We start from the raw sequence: 15,394 nt of genomic DNA on the forward strand, positions 1-15,394 counted from the left end.
CTTATTGACATCAATGACAACATACATTATCACCGCTTCATCATATGCCAACAGTAGGTCCACATAGGTTAGTATGCACAAGATCTAGTAGTCCATTAGATGTATAATGTTTGCTCTTGAAAGAAATCCTTGTTTGCTTACCCAATTGACATTCCTTACATACTGGATTAGCAGGCTTAACAATCTTAGGCAGATCTCTTACAACATATGTAGAACTGATCTTAATCATTGAATCAAAATTTACATGACACATTCTCCTATGTGACAACCAACTCTCATCCATCTAAGCAACCAAACATATTTTCTCACCAGCATTCAAATGAAAAATGTTACCTTCAGTCTTAGTTTCAAATGCAATCTCTATACCAGAGGCATTTAGGATCTTGCATTTTCCATCCTTGAATTGTAGATCATAACCTTTATCAACCATCTGCCAACACTCAAGATTATGCTTCAAACCTTCAACATGCAAGACATCATCAGTGTTGTGCTTACCATTAAAATAAATAGAACCTCTCCCACAAATCACACAGCCTTTGTCATCTCCAAGTCTAACTATTCCACCATCGTATCTTTCCATACTCACAAATTTGTCTTTATCATTGGTCATATGATGTGAACAACCACTGTCAATTACCCATTCATCTTTCTCTTCAACTTTAGCAGCTAAAGCTTTCTCCTCAATAGTAAAACTAGTGGAATCAATAGGTACAGGTCAATCTTCCTTAATGGCGAGGAATAAAACTTCATCTCCTTCTGATTCTTCATATGTAATACCTTCATCAGTAGCAAAATAACAGTTCTTCTGATTCCTATACTTCCGGTTAGGCTTGTAAGACTTATCATACTTCCCATGCTTTTCATATCTATCATTCCTATCGTGCTTATCAAACTTATCATACCTATCATACTTATCCATTCTCTCTAGGCATCTAGAAGCAAAATTTCCTATCTTATTACAAGAGAAACATTTCAAAGGCAACTTTCCATCATACTTACTGACTCCTTTAGGCAATCTTTGGGAAATTAGTGTTTCAAGTTCATCCAACTCTCTTTCTTGCTCTTCCATCTCTCTTCTCTCTCTTTCATATCTAGATATTCTAAGCTCATTAGGATCATATTTTTTATTACCGGATACAGATGCAGATGCTCTGAATGCAATTTCAGACTTTCCATGTGATTCTCCAAACTCACTTAGCTCAAATGCAATAGTCTTTCCAACCAGCATGTCTCTTGTCATTGTAGTCACACTCTGGATCTCATCAATAGTAGCAACCTTATGTTTATAAGAAGGAGGAAAAGATCTCAGCACCTTAGAAATAATTTCAGCTTCCTAAATGGTTCCACCGACACATCTGATACCTAGGACAAGATCATTCACCTTAGCCATGAAAGAGTGTATGTTCTCATCATCTCCCATCTTCAACATCTCATATTTTCCTTTCAAACTCTGCAACTTAGTAACCTTCACTTATTTATCACCTTCACATAGAATCTCAAGCTTTATCCAGATCTCATGTGCGGTCTAAAGTCCCATTACATTTGTGATCTCAGAATCAGTCAAGGCACTAAGCAATACTTCCTTCCCTCTAATATAATGTTCAACTTCCTTGATCTCATCAAAAGTAGTTGGTCCATTCGGAGGAACAATATAAACATTCTTTGTAATCTTCCAATAATCTTCACCAAGACATTTCAAGTGCACTTCCATTTGGTCCTTCCATATAGCATAGTTACTCCCATCTAATCTCGGATTGTCCTTCTTGAAGATGACACCTTGAGTTGCCATCCCGGATCTCCTCAAGCAATTAAGATTCTATCAGAGGATCTAGCTTTGATACCAATTGTTAGCCACAACCAAGAAGGAAGACTTAGAGTGGGGGTGAATCAGGCTTCACCAGAATATCAAAATTAATCACAAAACATAAATCTGATAAAATGTAGTAACAAAAAAGATAAGCAATTTGAGAGCACAACACACAACACCAAGATTTTGACATGGAAAACTCGGTTAAGGAAAAAACCATGGTGGGAACCTACCCACAGTAAGATGATACTCTACAGTAGTATGTGGAAATATTACAATGGTAATGCACATGCATTTAGGCACACTGCCTAGAGCTCTCTGCTCAAATGTAATGGACTGAAAGGCTACAACCCTCAGGGAAGTCTCATTCACTTACAATAAGATTCAGACTACAATCTATAAGAATTGAAATGAAAGAATAGCATCTCCAAATGCTTGATTACAGTTCTGATTAAGCACATATGTCTGCTCTGCAACACCAATCTCTCCTCAATCACAAAATTGAAGAATGAATCACTTGTTTGCACATAAACCTCTCTCTGATAATGCATACATAACATCAACACCTAAATTACATGACAATATCACCTATATATACAATTCATCAAGCTTGATAACAAGGCCGACTAAACCCTCAACCCTCAATTGTAAAATTACAACACATGATACAAAGATCGACCACCAGACCAATATAATGATTCACATGACATAACATGGACCTAAAAAAAATTCACAAATGCACAACTCCATCAGAAATCACGCTAAGATCAACCACAACATGCTACACCACCAAGAAAACCGCATAAGACGAAAATCATCACCGATTCATAAAAACCACCAAAAAATTGCACAATGATCAATGTGGATCATCAAAACAAATAGGACACAACTAGGAAATGCTAGAAAGTTTGTTAGAATCATCAGGAGTAGTTGCACCAACACCACTTATCAAATCTTCATTGGTTAACATCTAAAAGCTCAAGAACACAACCAATCAACAACTATCACAAACAAAGATAACTTGCGGAGAACCAAATCACGATCCATTTGAAATGAAGATACACAAGAACATCCAAAGAAATATCCTAAAAACTTGGCATAAGATCTGATCACATCAGAATACACCAGAGAAAATGCCGAACTCAGCAAAACAGTGATCAACAAAACAACACTACAAACTGGATTATAAGATCTTTTCAATTTGCAATCACCAGAGCAATACACAGGAGTATGTTGATATCAATTACAACAACATATCCTAGTAGAAATAATGACCAACAATATCCAACAACTCCTATGGTTATCATTTATGTTCCATGGATTGAGAAAAACTGACATATTTTGACAAAGGAAGATCAAAACATTAACAAGATTTGGGACAACATAGTTGGTACAATTGGGGAAATCGGGGAAGCTCAAAAAAGGAATGATTGGGTGTTGATGGACACCAAGATTGACAGGGCCAATGCTTGGCCTTTTTTCACTAGCTTTCACCTACTCCAGGTTGGGCTCCTAGAGGTAGCAAGGAGTATGAGTACATTGTTCTGTGCTTGGTGGGATTAAGTGCAATTTTGACTAAGCTATGAAGGGAAACCCAGGAAAAGCTAGGGGAGGTGGGATTTTTTGTGACAAGTTGGACAATGGAAAGTTATTATATGTCATTAATTGTGGAATAGACTAATAATTTAGCAGAACCCAGAGCTATATTATGGGGAATTATGATTGCGAGACAAAGGGTGGAAGAAACTATGGATCGAAAGAGATTCCAAGTAGATAATTGGAGCTTTGAGTGGAGGATGCCTAGAGAATTGGAGGCTAGTAGTGATTATAGAAGCAGCTAAGTTTTTTCTAAGAGAAATGGAAGAGGTAAGGATTTCACATGTAGGCAGGCATGGCAATAAATTTGTTGACTAGGTAGCTAATGAGGATGTTTAGGTTCTGTCCAGGATTGGCAAAGGTTTGAGAGTTTGAGTTGGATGCATTTTGATTAATATTTGTGGTTTAATAAATAGAGTTAGACCAAATAAATTAGGTGTTGTCTGGTATGTTTTAGTTCCCTTGGAAGATGAGGTGACGCGGTGTTCTTTGCTACTCTTCGGCTATGTTCTAGTGCACTTTATTTATTTAGGTTATTGGAACCTCCAAAACTAGGTATACTACATTAAAAAAAACTTTAAATAATGAAATATTAATTAATTAAATGAATAATCAAAATATAAACTAATTCATATTTAATCAAACAATAAAATATCATTTATTTAAATGAATGGTGTGAGAATTATTAAATGATTATTAATGACGATGTGATAAAGGATTAATAATATTAAATGGATGATGATGAATAAATGATTAATGTGATAAATAGCTAATTAATGACAATAATTTAATGTTTTTGATTATGGGAAAACAGGTTTTGAGGGGACCAGAAACCCCTTACAACAGGTTTTGGAGGGACCCGAAACCCTCAGATTTTACCAGGATCTGGAATCCATAGAACAACGTTGCCAAAGAAAATTAACCAAGAAAACCAGCATCCCAAACAAAGTTGAGCCGACAAAAGCCAACAAACACCAGCATGAAAAACCAACCAAACACTTAAGATATAATCAATATAAATCAAGTTGGCTACACCAACTAGGCTAAATATTCAAACTATGATGAGGGTTAGCATGCACCCTCAGCCAAACAACAGGGATGTTTCCGGCTCCCTTGACCTGAGACAGAGACTTCAGACAACAAAAATCATGACTAGCCCATAACCAAAAACAACCACAATCTGGACTGGGCCCTTGAAAACTATTAGCAACTAGCCAGATAAGAAAAGACAGGGCAAATAAAACAAGATGCCTAGAGATAAAGGGATTTTGAAAGGCTTCCCTAACCTTAAAACTAGCTTTTGAAATGGCTCCCATAACCACTTCAAAGGGTTTTGAAGTGGTACCCTCAACCACCTTGAGCTGAAACAGAGGCCCAATCAGGAAAGCATCCATCCAAACAAGCACCGCCACACTCTCCACCTCAATAGAAAAGAGCTTCATAGAAAAGATCCAGCAACCAAAAAATCCCTAGCCTCAAGAGAAAGGTCCTCCAAACCAAAAGAGGAAGCACCAAAAATTCCCTTAACCACCCAAACACCATGCAACCACTCCACCTCCATAGGAGGGCATAATGCCTCAAGAAGAGATCCATGGGACTAAGTAGTAAGAGAAAGAACCCTCAAAAGCAAACCAATAGTGGAAGCACCGAGGGTCCACATAGAAGAAACGGGACCACCAAAAGTGTAACCAAACTCCAACAGCAAAGAAACAACCCCCACCTCAATAGGGAGAGAATATAATTTCTTCAGAAGGAGAGACCACACCAATTGCAGCCCAATACCAGAACAACCTCTGCCCAGCAAAGCCGCCTCTGAACAGGAGCATCCAACTCCTTCCGTGAAAGATATCTCCACCTCTATAGGAGATAAAACCTTCTTAACTGGCAAATAGAGAGAAGAAGGGTGTCGAGAAACTACCCAAAACCTAGGCATTTCCACCCAAAGGGCATCAAAAGAGCTCCACAAATCCCAGCCCAAGAGGAGGAAAACAAAAAAAGAAGCACTGGAAGCCCAAAATCCTACAACCCTATAGGGGAAAGGGCGCAAAGAAGGGACACAAGCCAAAGCAGAGCAAAACGGCCTAACAAGACCAACCCAGTGGACATAAGAGGAAGAGAGAGCTGCCAGAAGAAATCCCCACTGGCTCTAAACCCCTAAGCTTGCAGCAACAACAACCCAAACAATCACCTCAGCGAGAGACCCAAGAAGTCGATCCACCAGAAAGAGGGAGCGTAGGGGGCATCGCGAATCATCCAGGTCCACATCCACCAAAAGCCAAGTAGCGATACCCATTGCCAAGGCTCCCAAGCAAGAGGAGTCATCCTCATCATCATCTGAATCCTCCCCTTCCTCAGCATTAGTTGAAACCCTAGCTCCCGCACTCATGCGACTCCTGCTCCCGCTCATTGTTTGATTGGAGCGACACAATTCGACAATAATTTAATGTTGTTGATAAGAGAATTACAATTTTATTTATATTGTTTATTACATTTTATTTAATTAGAGTAATTTTATTTATGAAAAGTTATTTTATAATTTTAAGTTTTTCAATATATCAACTTAATTAGTTAGAATAATAATAAAAATTAACTATTTTGGAAAATATAAAAAACATTGACCCGTTCATGGGTTTCCCAAGGTTAATCTTGTTAGTGACCGCTTGGATAGAGAGATGGTAAAGTGGTCAAAATGAGAGAAGGGGTGGGTGAAAATAAATTTTGATGGAGCTTCAAAAGGCAATCCAAGGATCTCAAGAGCAGGGTGTGTGGCTTGTGTTGATTTAGGAAAGATCCCATGTATGGGGGCTAGAAGGCTTCAAGATGGCACTAATAATGAGGCGGAAGTTCAGGTGACTTTATTTGCAGTTGCTTTAGCATCAAATATGAAGGTGACGAAGTTACATCTGGAGGGTGATTCCCAAATTGTTGTCCAGGCTTTGGTTAAAGGACATACTCTGTGTTGGAAATTAGACAAATATGTAAATATTATAAGTGAAAAACTGAAAGTGTTCAATAATTACTACATATCACATGTGAAAAGAGAGGGTAATACTATTGCAAATGGGCTATCAAATGAAGCATGTGGTCTTGAGCCACGGGAGGTGAGGTGGCGGAATGACATAAATGAAACTGTTAAATGGAACTAAGATGCTGCACCAAGTTGGTACGACATTTATTTCAAATTCCTTGTCAATGGCTTTTTCATGTGCAAGTGTGAGTTAATGAGCGGTTATTGCGAGATGCTCTAAATTGGCGGCGATGGTGAAGAGCCATGCATTAAATGCCAATTTCATAATGCCCGCATTGGCATTGAATAGACCTGGCCAGTTGGTGAAACCAAATTCAAATCTGGTTTTATCAAAAAACTCTACAACTCTTCAGAAATCTCATAAATGGAAGCTAATTTTACTTTGGAATCTTCCAAACTGATGTCGACCTTTCGAGGTCCTGTTCCTTCAAAGAAGCTCGAGAAGATGTTTCTCGCTAAGGAACCTTTACTCTTGAAAGAAATTCAGTTAGTTTTAGGAGAAGAGGTGGCTGTCATCGGTGACCGCTATATGTGCAGAGTAGACATCTACTTGCTCCTCGTGGCATGGGGTCTAGAGTTGGGACACAAGGTTGAAGAGGTGAGGAAAGTATTGCAGAGACTAATTCCAGGAGAATACCTTTTAAATTTGGAATCCCTACTAGAGTGGGCGGTGTCGGGATGGGGTTTTAATCTGGCAGAAGGTATCCCGCAAGAAAATGAGGACATGAGGGTGTGTCACTCGCGTATTCAGTTTCTTCGACGCCGTGAAGAAGTTAAAATGCACTTCAAGGATGATGCGAAGAGAAGCTGGGAGGGGCTGCTAATTTTTGTCCAGATCATGGACATTGAAGATGTGATTAGGAAGGAGGGTGGAGGGAGAGTGGTGGAGAATTTGAGCCCTAGGAGGCCGATTACGAGGAGATTATCCATAGAATTGGCAAAACATGCAGGGATGATGCAGGGGATGGTCGTGGTGGTGAGGCGGTTTATCCAGGTTCATGAGGGGCAACGGGTAAGGTTGCAGATGGAAGAAGGGGACGTCCACATTCCGGAAGAGGAGGCTCTCACCATAGTAGGATGGCTAGTGAATCGATTGCCTCGACTACAAGAGGCGTGAAGGAAGAGTTTGAATAGGACACAACAGGCATGGTACCCATAGGTGCCATCTTTCTCTGCTTTTCTGTTTCAATTAATTTTTCAGTTGAAACCTTAAAATTTCTAGACTCTATTAAGTTCATTTCAAGTTGAAATGCTTGATTTTTTACTAGAAAGATGTAATATGTCTTTTTTCATACCCATAGTATGGGGGTGTGGTTTGTCTGGGCATTGTTTACTAGTTTTAAAATCCAGTTTTTTGGGAGGGTGGTTTGGACCGTTTTGTGGATGTTCTTTTGGGATCTTCTTGATAGTTCATTATCTTGTTGAAGTTGTAATGTTTAAATTTCAAATAAATAAAATACAAATATTACCGATCAAAAAAAATATATATAAAAACATTAAGTTATATTAGTATCTAATTATATCAAAATCAGTTGTTTTCCAATTAGATTGTGTGATTTTTTTTTACATTAACTTTAAGATGCTAAAGTACCCAGATTAAGAACATGTAAAAAGAGAGAGTGTAAAAATAAATAAAGATTCAATTGAATTATTACTTTAGTTCAGATCTAGTGAGAGATTATCCAAAACGATTTTTTTTAAGTATTATGAATTGTTGGGGTATACATTAAAAACATTTCTCTTACTGTCATGTTTATCTATTATCAAATTTACCATTCATTCATTAATCAATCATGTATTTATTATTATTATTTGTGATGTATTCTATTTTTTTAGCTAGCCAATTATATGAGACTATTTTAAATTTTTTGTCTATATTTCTATAGTTTCAATTTTGGCATATTTTTTTAGATTTTTAGTAATACTATTTATCTCTTTTCTTATTACCCTATTCTACAAACAATCATTGCAAAAAATATATATTTTTTAATTAGATGAACCAATATTATATACACCCATCAAATGTCAATAAATTTTGTCTCCATCATATTGATAATTGTGCTTGAAGTTCCACAAAATTTTGAAAAATCTTTTTTTTTTCAATGAAATTTGACAAAATCTAAGTAAAATATTATGTGATGGGATGCACTTTGCTGACAAATGTCAATTCATTCAATGCATATTTGTGTGATGAAAAATGTGCGTGAAATTTAATGGGATAAAAGCTAGCTAATTAACCAAAATACACAAAACATCATGCACCTTGAGATTAGAATGATAAAATCAAAACAAAACTAAAATAACCATGCAATGCAAACCAGAATGCCTGCTTCGATTTGATTATTCCTTGATTTTATGTGTGATTGATGACGTCTTTAGATGCTCAATATTGCTCCATAATTATGGCTACAAATGATAATGGATGACAATGACATGGGAGTGAGTAATGATTTATGTAGAGTAACGGTGCAGTTGGATGAAGGTGGATGAAAAAGCATAGAAAAAGGGGGGATTAAATAGAAGATGAGAGGAGAGGAAGAGGAGGGGAGAAGGCAACACTTGTTGACAAGTGACACTCCAAAGAGAGCCATGTGGAAGAAGGTTCCACACTTGTCTCTCAAGGGGAAGAGATAAGTGTCCCAAGGGAGGGACACATGTCTTAGGAAGAGATGACATGTGTCCTCAAGGACACGTGTCTTTTTGGGGAATAACCACCCAAATAGGATATTTTCCAATATTTGGAAAATAAGGATGAATGTGCACACATGGAGGTTAGGAGGGAGGGTTGGTTTGAAAGGATAGGGTTGGTTAGGAACCCAAGGGTAAGGATATGACCTAGGCTAGGTAGGAGTTAGGCTAGGTTGGGTTAGGTGGTTGAGAGTTATGAGCCATATGCCCTAAATAGGATTATTTGAATTTAATTGATTCAAATAAGGGGATGGAAAAGCGGGGAATTAATCAATTGAGTTAATTAATGTATTGGAATACGAGGTGACATTAATTAATTTTGGGGATTGGAAAGGGGGTAACTAATTAATTCAAGGGATTGGAAGAAAAAGGGAGGATTAATTAATTAAGGGATTAATTAATTAATTGGCTAATGGGGTATGGCTTCATTAATTAAATTAATTAAGCCAATGGGGACATGATGCTATATTTAATTAACATATGCGACTAAGGTAATTAAATTCGATTAAATTTAATTTGCCAAATTTAAGTGTCTACAATATTTAATAAAAAATTGACAATTGTATATATGTTTAATGCATTGAACTATTACTAGAGTATGATTTACACCATATGCATTTGCCACATTTATGAATCGTAATTGTTAACTACAGTCTTTTTCTAGATTCGTTTATCTTTTCGTACGTTTTCTATGTCTATCTTTTTGTACATTTGCTTATTGGAAACAATATCATTAGTATCAATGTGTCGGGATTATATTATTGTATCTACAAGAATTTCAAAGAACTCTTTCGTCATATTTATTATACTTTGTGTAAAGTGGAAGATTGAACCCTAGTGACTCCCCACCTAGGAGAGAGAAAGGAAGTCACTAGGATGATTTTCACTTGGAGGAACTTTACATTCAAAAGAGGGGCTTGAATCCACTAGATCCAAACCCAAAGATGTGAATTCCAAGTGGATTGCAAGAGTTGAAGTGTAGTTTGCCCTCTTTTGCAAATGGGAAAGTTAACTTGTTCACTATGCAGGAAAGAGAGATAAAATGGGTGAAATGAGGAGTTACCGGTTCAGGATCGTGTTGTAACTTTGGATCTGAGATATTTAGACTAATATGGATCTGCCTTGCAAATTTGGAGAAAAGTCATCGAGACTGTGTTGAAAGTGCACACGATCCTTTGAAAAAACTGTGAAATGAAAAGGGTTTTTCCACCTCTATAAATGGAGTCCAGATCTGAAAATACAGCTGTGCACTTGCAACCTACACACATAAAAGAAGGGAAGAAGGGTTTTTGATAGGGGTTTGCCTGTCAAACCCCGGTTGAGGAATCGACCTTGAAAGAAAGTAATTGCAAATGCTTGAATGTAAACAATGGAAATGTATACCTTGTAGATCTGAAATTTGTTGATGATGATTGCTTTGCTTCTTGAATGGAATCACAAGTGTTTCATGAAATGACATGTAACATGACAAAACCCTAACACACACATGCTTGCAAATGAATGTTGTAATGTTGCTCCAATGGATGAATGAATAAGGGGACTTCATGGATGCTTGAATGCTTGATGAAGACCTTTTGCTTGAATTTCGCTTATTATCCTTATCTTGCTTATGTATCGCATCTATCAAATGAGGGAATTGAATCTCCTTTTATATATTCCTAGAGGATTAATTTTCATCCACCAAAGGTCGACAAAGAGGAGTGTGATCCCCGAAGAACAAATTGTGCAAAAGGGGTCGAGTAGACCTATCTTAGGTCCACCCTAAGAGGTGGGGATAGGGGTTCCATGCCCCTATCCTAGGGGGATAGGGGTGCCATGCCCCTGTCCTGCCCTATCTTTTAGCTCGGACAGGGTCCTGAGACTACCTCAGGGCTCAAATAGGAAAGGTTCATGGGGTGAAAGTGTGAGAAGAGGTCTTGATCAAAGAAAGAGATGTCATCACCAAGGTGAGGGCCTCAAATGTGGTTAAAATTGTTAGGGTTGCAATTATATGACACTACATTTAACCGCCACTTTAGCGGGAGTATGGATTACGCCAATACTGCTGGTAAAGTAGAAGAAGGAGAGAGATAAAGATGAGAGACACAGAGCAACACCATAAGGAGTATAAGACATCACTAATTTCGAGGAACAAAAATCCCCCAATCTTAGGATCTTAACTCACTCATACATATGCAAGAGCACACAAAACAAAAAAAGAGCAAGGCACACAAACAAAGCACAAAAGACACATGACAAAAACAAGATACAAGATGACCAACCAACTAGTCGAAGAGACCTCAACACTCAAATGTCTCAATAACTGATTGAAACACAAGGACCAATACCACTACATAAACACAAGTGATCACATAAAAGAGAAAAGTTGACATCATCCATGAACCATCAATAGTAAAACTACGAGTTCATGAGAGGAAGAAGAAAGGTGAACAAGAAAGAAACCATGGACATCTTGCCCGAAAAACTAGGTGATTCATGGAGAGAAGGACATGGAAATCTGCCCCCAAAGTATGTCTGGGTGATCCATGTAAGGGAGGAGAGTGAGAACACCGTTAGTTCCACCTAACCTCAAGCACGTGTGTGCAAGTGAGGTTCGAAGTGCCTCGTATGAGTCTATGCCCGAGTATGCTATAACCTGTATATATAGTACAAATGTCAAGAAAGGCATGACATCTTGCTCTAAGAGTCTGTGCTCTAAATCTAAGAATAATCACCCTGCATAAGAGAAAAGTGACGTCATCTCGCTCTAAGAGTCTGTGCTTTGGTTTCGAGAATAACCCACTGTACAAGAGAAAAGTAACATCATCTCTCTCTAAGAGTCTATGCTCTGGTTCTGAGAATGACCCACTGTACAAGGGACAAGAAGTGGCGACATCTTTCTCCAAGAGGGTGTGCTCTGGTTCCGAGAATGACCCATTGTATAAGAAAAGTGATGACATCTTGCTCTAAGAGGTTTCCCTCTGGTTCTAAGAATATCCTACTATACAATGCATGAGAGAAATATAGTACAAAGTAGTAGTGTGGGTGCCCCCTGTTGGAACCCTAAATTTTGTAATTTTTAGAATTCCAGATTCCAAGACAAGGAACAAGAAAAATTCTATATATATATATATATATATTGAATAGGTACAAGTAATATGTTTTATACTTGTTGCACAATATGAAACCATAACATAAACACAATAATGGGCATGAAAAATGGACTGTGAAGCACCAAAGGGGGTATTTACATCATTTAAAGACCATTTATCCATTATATACCCATAAAATAGCCTTAAAACACCTCTAATATGCCTAAACAACTTGTAAAGTGACAATTAATTACATAAACTAAGGCAATTTCGGGATTTGGAATTATTTTTATTTAGAAGGGGGGTGTCTTTTCACCCAAAGGGGTATGAAAACCATTCAACCACATATATATATGTGTGATGTAAAATGTAAGGAGGGGAGAATGGAGATACAAGAGGTGGAGGCAATTTTGTACTTTAAAATTTTTTATCAAAAATAACCAATTGCATTTTCTTTCTCATATGTGTTGAGAGTTAACATATTTTTCAGAAGGCAGTTGCTTGTGATATTATCTAAAGGAGATAAGGTTATTTGTGTTCTTCGAGTGAAATTATGTGTTTCATATTGTAGATTTGGATAAAAAAGATTTACTTGTGAATTGTAATTGTTCCCTGTATTTCTTCCTTGGATGGTCTCTTAAAGTTAGGGTTAAATTCATTCAAGCGGTTTACAATATAGATATTGAAGTGGAGCTCATAACAATAACTGACAGACTCATCGAGAGGGGGTGGGTTTAAAAACTGTCTCATAAGTTTACACAATAAGTCCTGAAGAAATATAAGACTCTGTAGCCCAAATAAGAGGAAAGGCATTGATCATTTGTAAACAAACCCTTTAACCATACCAATCACCCTTTACTTTTAAGCATTAGGATTAGTAGAGTAGGTATAGTAGGTAATTTAGCCAAAGTGTAACATATATACTTTTGTAAGATACATAGATTAATACACACATCTGAAATCAGTCTGTTGAAGAAACTTATGCCATTCTGAGACTAGGAGATATCAGATTAAGACATTAAATCTACTATAAAAAGCATTAGTTGAAGAAACAACTAGTGAGTAGGTATACCTGCTTAGGTCCTGCAGAGCCTAAAGTGAAGGAGTTAGTAACCAAATAGGTTCACTCTATAAGTTGGCCAAGTCAATTGGAGGGTTTGATCATAGGAGTTGGCATTTCCTTAGAACCTATCCAATCTGTTGATTTGAGACCCAACAACGCCCCCCCCCCAAGATGTCAGCATAGGTTGATGTTGATATCTTAAGGAAAGTAGAACAATGATACGTACCTTCATCACAAAGAAAATATTCGCTATGCAACAACATCATAAATCTAAGCAAGAGAGGGAACATTCTTCAAGCCAGGATAAGATAGTTGAAAAGAGATATCTTGTTGTAAGTGTAAAGGATATCCTTGGAGGATAATAGATATTTGTTCAAAAGACATCTACTCCCCAAGAGGAGTTGTCTTAGACAAACATAACATCTTCTAGAATAAGGAAAAGAAGAGAGAAATAATTCAATCCTTCCTCCTATTGCTAAGTGAAAGGGATTCTTGATGAAGGATGACACATTTTTATCTCCCAAGAGGGATGGATGATCTTATTATAGATGTTCATTACCAAGTGTGAAAGAGGTTGTAATCAAGGACTTACACCTTTTGTATAAGAGAGAATCCTTGATCCAACAACCAACAATTGTGCACAAGGAATGACATCAGGTAATAAACTCACACCACCCACATAATAGGGCAAAGTGGATCCCTAGAGAGAGAGAGAGAGAGAGAGAGAGAGAGAGAGAGAGGGATCATTGCCCCCCAAGTGTAGGGACAATGAGAAGAACTTACACAATCTTCTAGAGATAGATTAAACATAATCAAATGCATAATGTACTTGCATGCAAGAAAAGACATTCATATATGTAAAATACATGTCTCAAGAAGTTGTAATCTTCTAAGAAAAGAGAGAAAGAGTATCACATATTCCCCAAGGGGGATTAATCATAAGAGCATACCATTGTAAAAAAAATTATAATCACATATGAAAAATGTAGCCCCTAAAGGAAATAGTGATACATGAGATAAAAAGAAACAGAAAGGAGCAAAAATCCTTGGCCCCCAAGTGAGGAGAACAATAAGAAACATTACACATATTTTGATGGTGATTATTTCCAAGCAATGTGCCTTCCTAATGGAACAAATCCTCTTAAGGAAGGGATACATACTTCTCAAGAGATCGTTCCATGCTAAGGGGCATATGATACTTGTGAATAATCAAAACCATAAAAGAGGTAAGTTTTCCAAGAGAATGAAGGAAAGATAAGGAGTGCATTACTCATTTAAGATGCCCCTCTCCAAGCAAAGAGGAAAACCAAAGAACAATTATATGCTCACATAAGAATAACTCTATGCAAGAAAGGATATTTAATAATGAATAATGCACCAAGAAAGAGATAAATGTATAGAAAGAAGAAGAAAAGTGGACTTCATGTTGCTACCCCAAAGTATTTAAAATTGAAACAACACCACTGTAAATGATAAAAAGCCCCCAATTAAGCTGACTATTTATGTAATAGGGTGTGGAGCAACATGAAGAGAAAGAAAGTGCTAAGGCACTATTTTGATGTCAAGAAAGACAACTAGATCTATCGTGAGAGAAATTCATGCAAGATCATATTGCTTTTGAACAAATTTCTTAAATGCATAACATTTCCCAAGAGAATGTGAATGTAAATCATGAAAAAGGCAATATTCAATTCCTTCCACTTGCTTAAGATATTTGTTTTTTATTTTGAGGAGGGAAGGAAATGTTCTTATCATACTTCAATCTCCAATAGAATCTTGCAGCCAATCTTTCAGGGTGATAAATATGGTCTTGACATAGAGAAGGTTTGTTAGAAGAGAAAGATTTATTATCCACAACTCTAATTTTGCCACTGTCTATGCCATCTTGAATAGATTTTTGAAAATCAGGGCAATCATTAGCATTATAATAAGGACATTTTGAAGAAGAAGCATTCTTGTGGGCTCTTTTGATTTGTTGTTTTTGAAGATAGCTTTTAAAGTTTTGGAGCCTAAGGAATTAATCCATGGAAAGAGGAGTATCATCTCCTAGGCCTTTTGTAGTAGTTTGTGTATGAGGGGTTATAGGGACACAAATTCCTTGTTTTGTTATTATATGAAAGCCACGGCTATAAGAACGTTGC

This window comes from Cryptomeria japonica, chromosome 11 (genome assembly GCF_030272615.1).
Source record: "Cryptomeria japonica chromosome 11, Sugi_1.0, whole genome shotgun sequence".
NCBI classification, from domain to species: domain Eukaryota; kingdom Viridiplantae; phylum Streptophyta; class Pinopsida; order Cupressales; family Cupressaceae; genus Cryptomeria; species Cryptomeria japonica.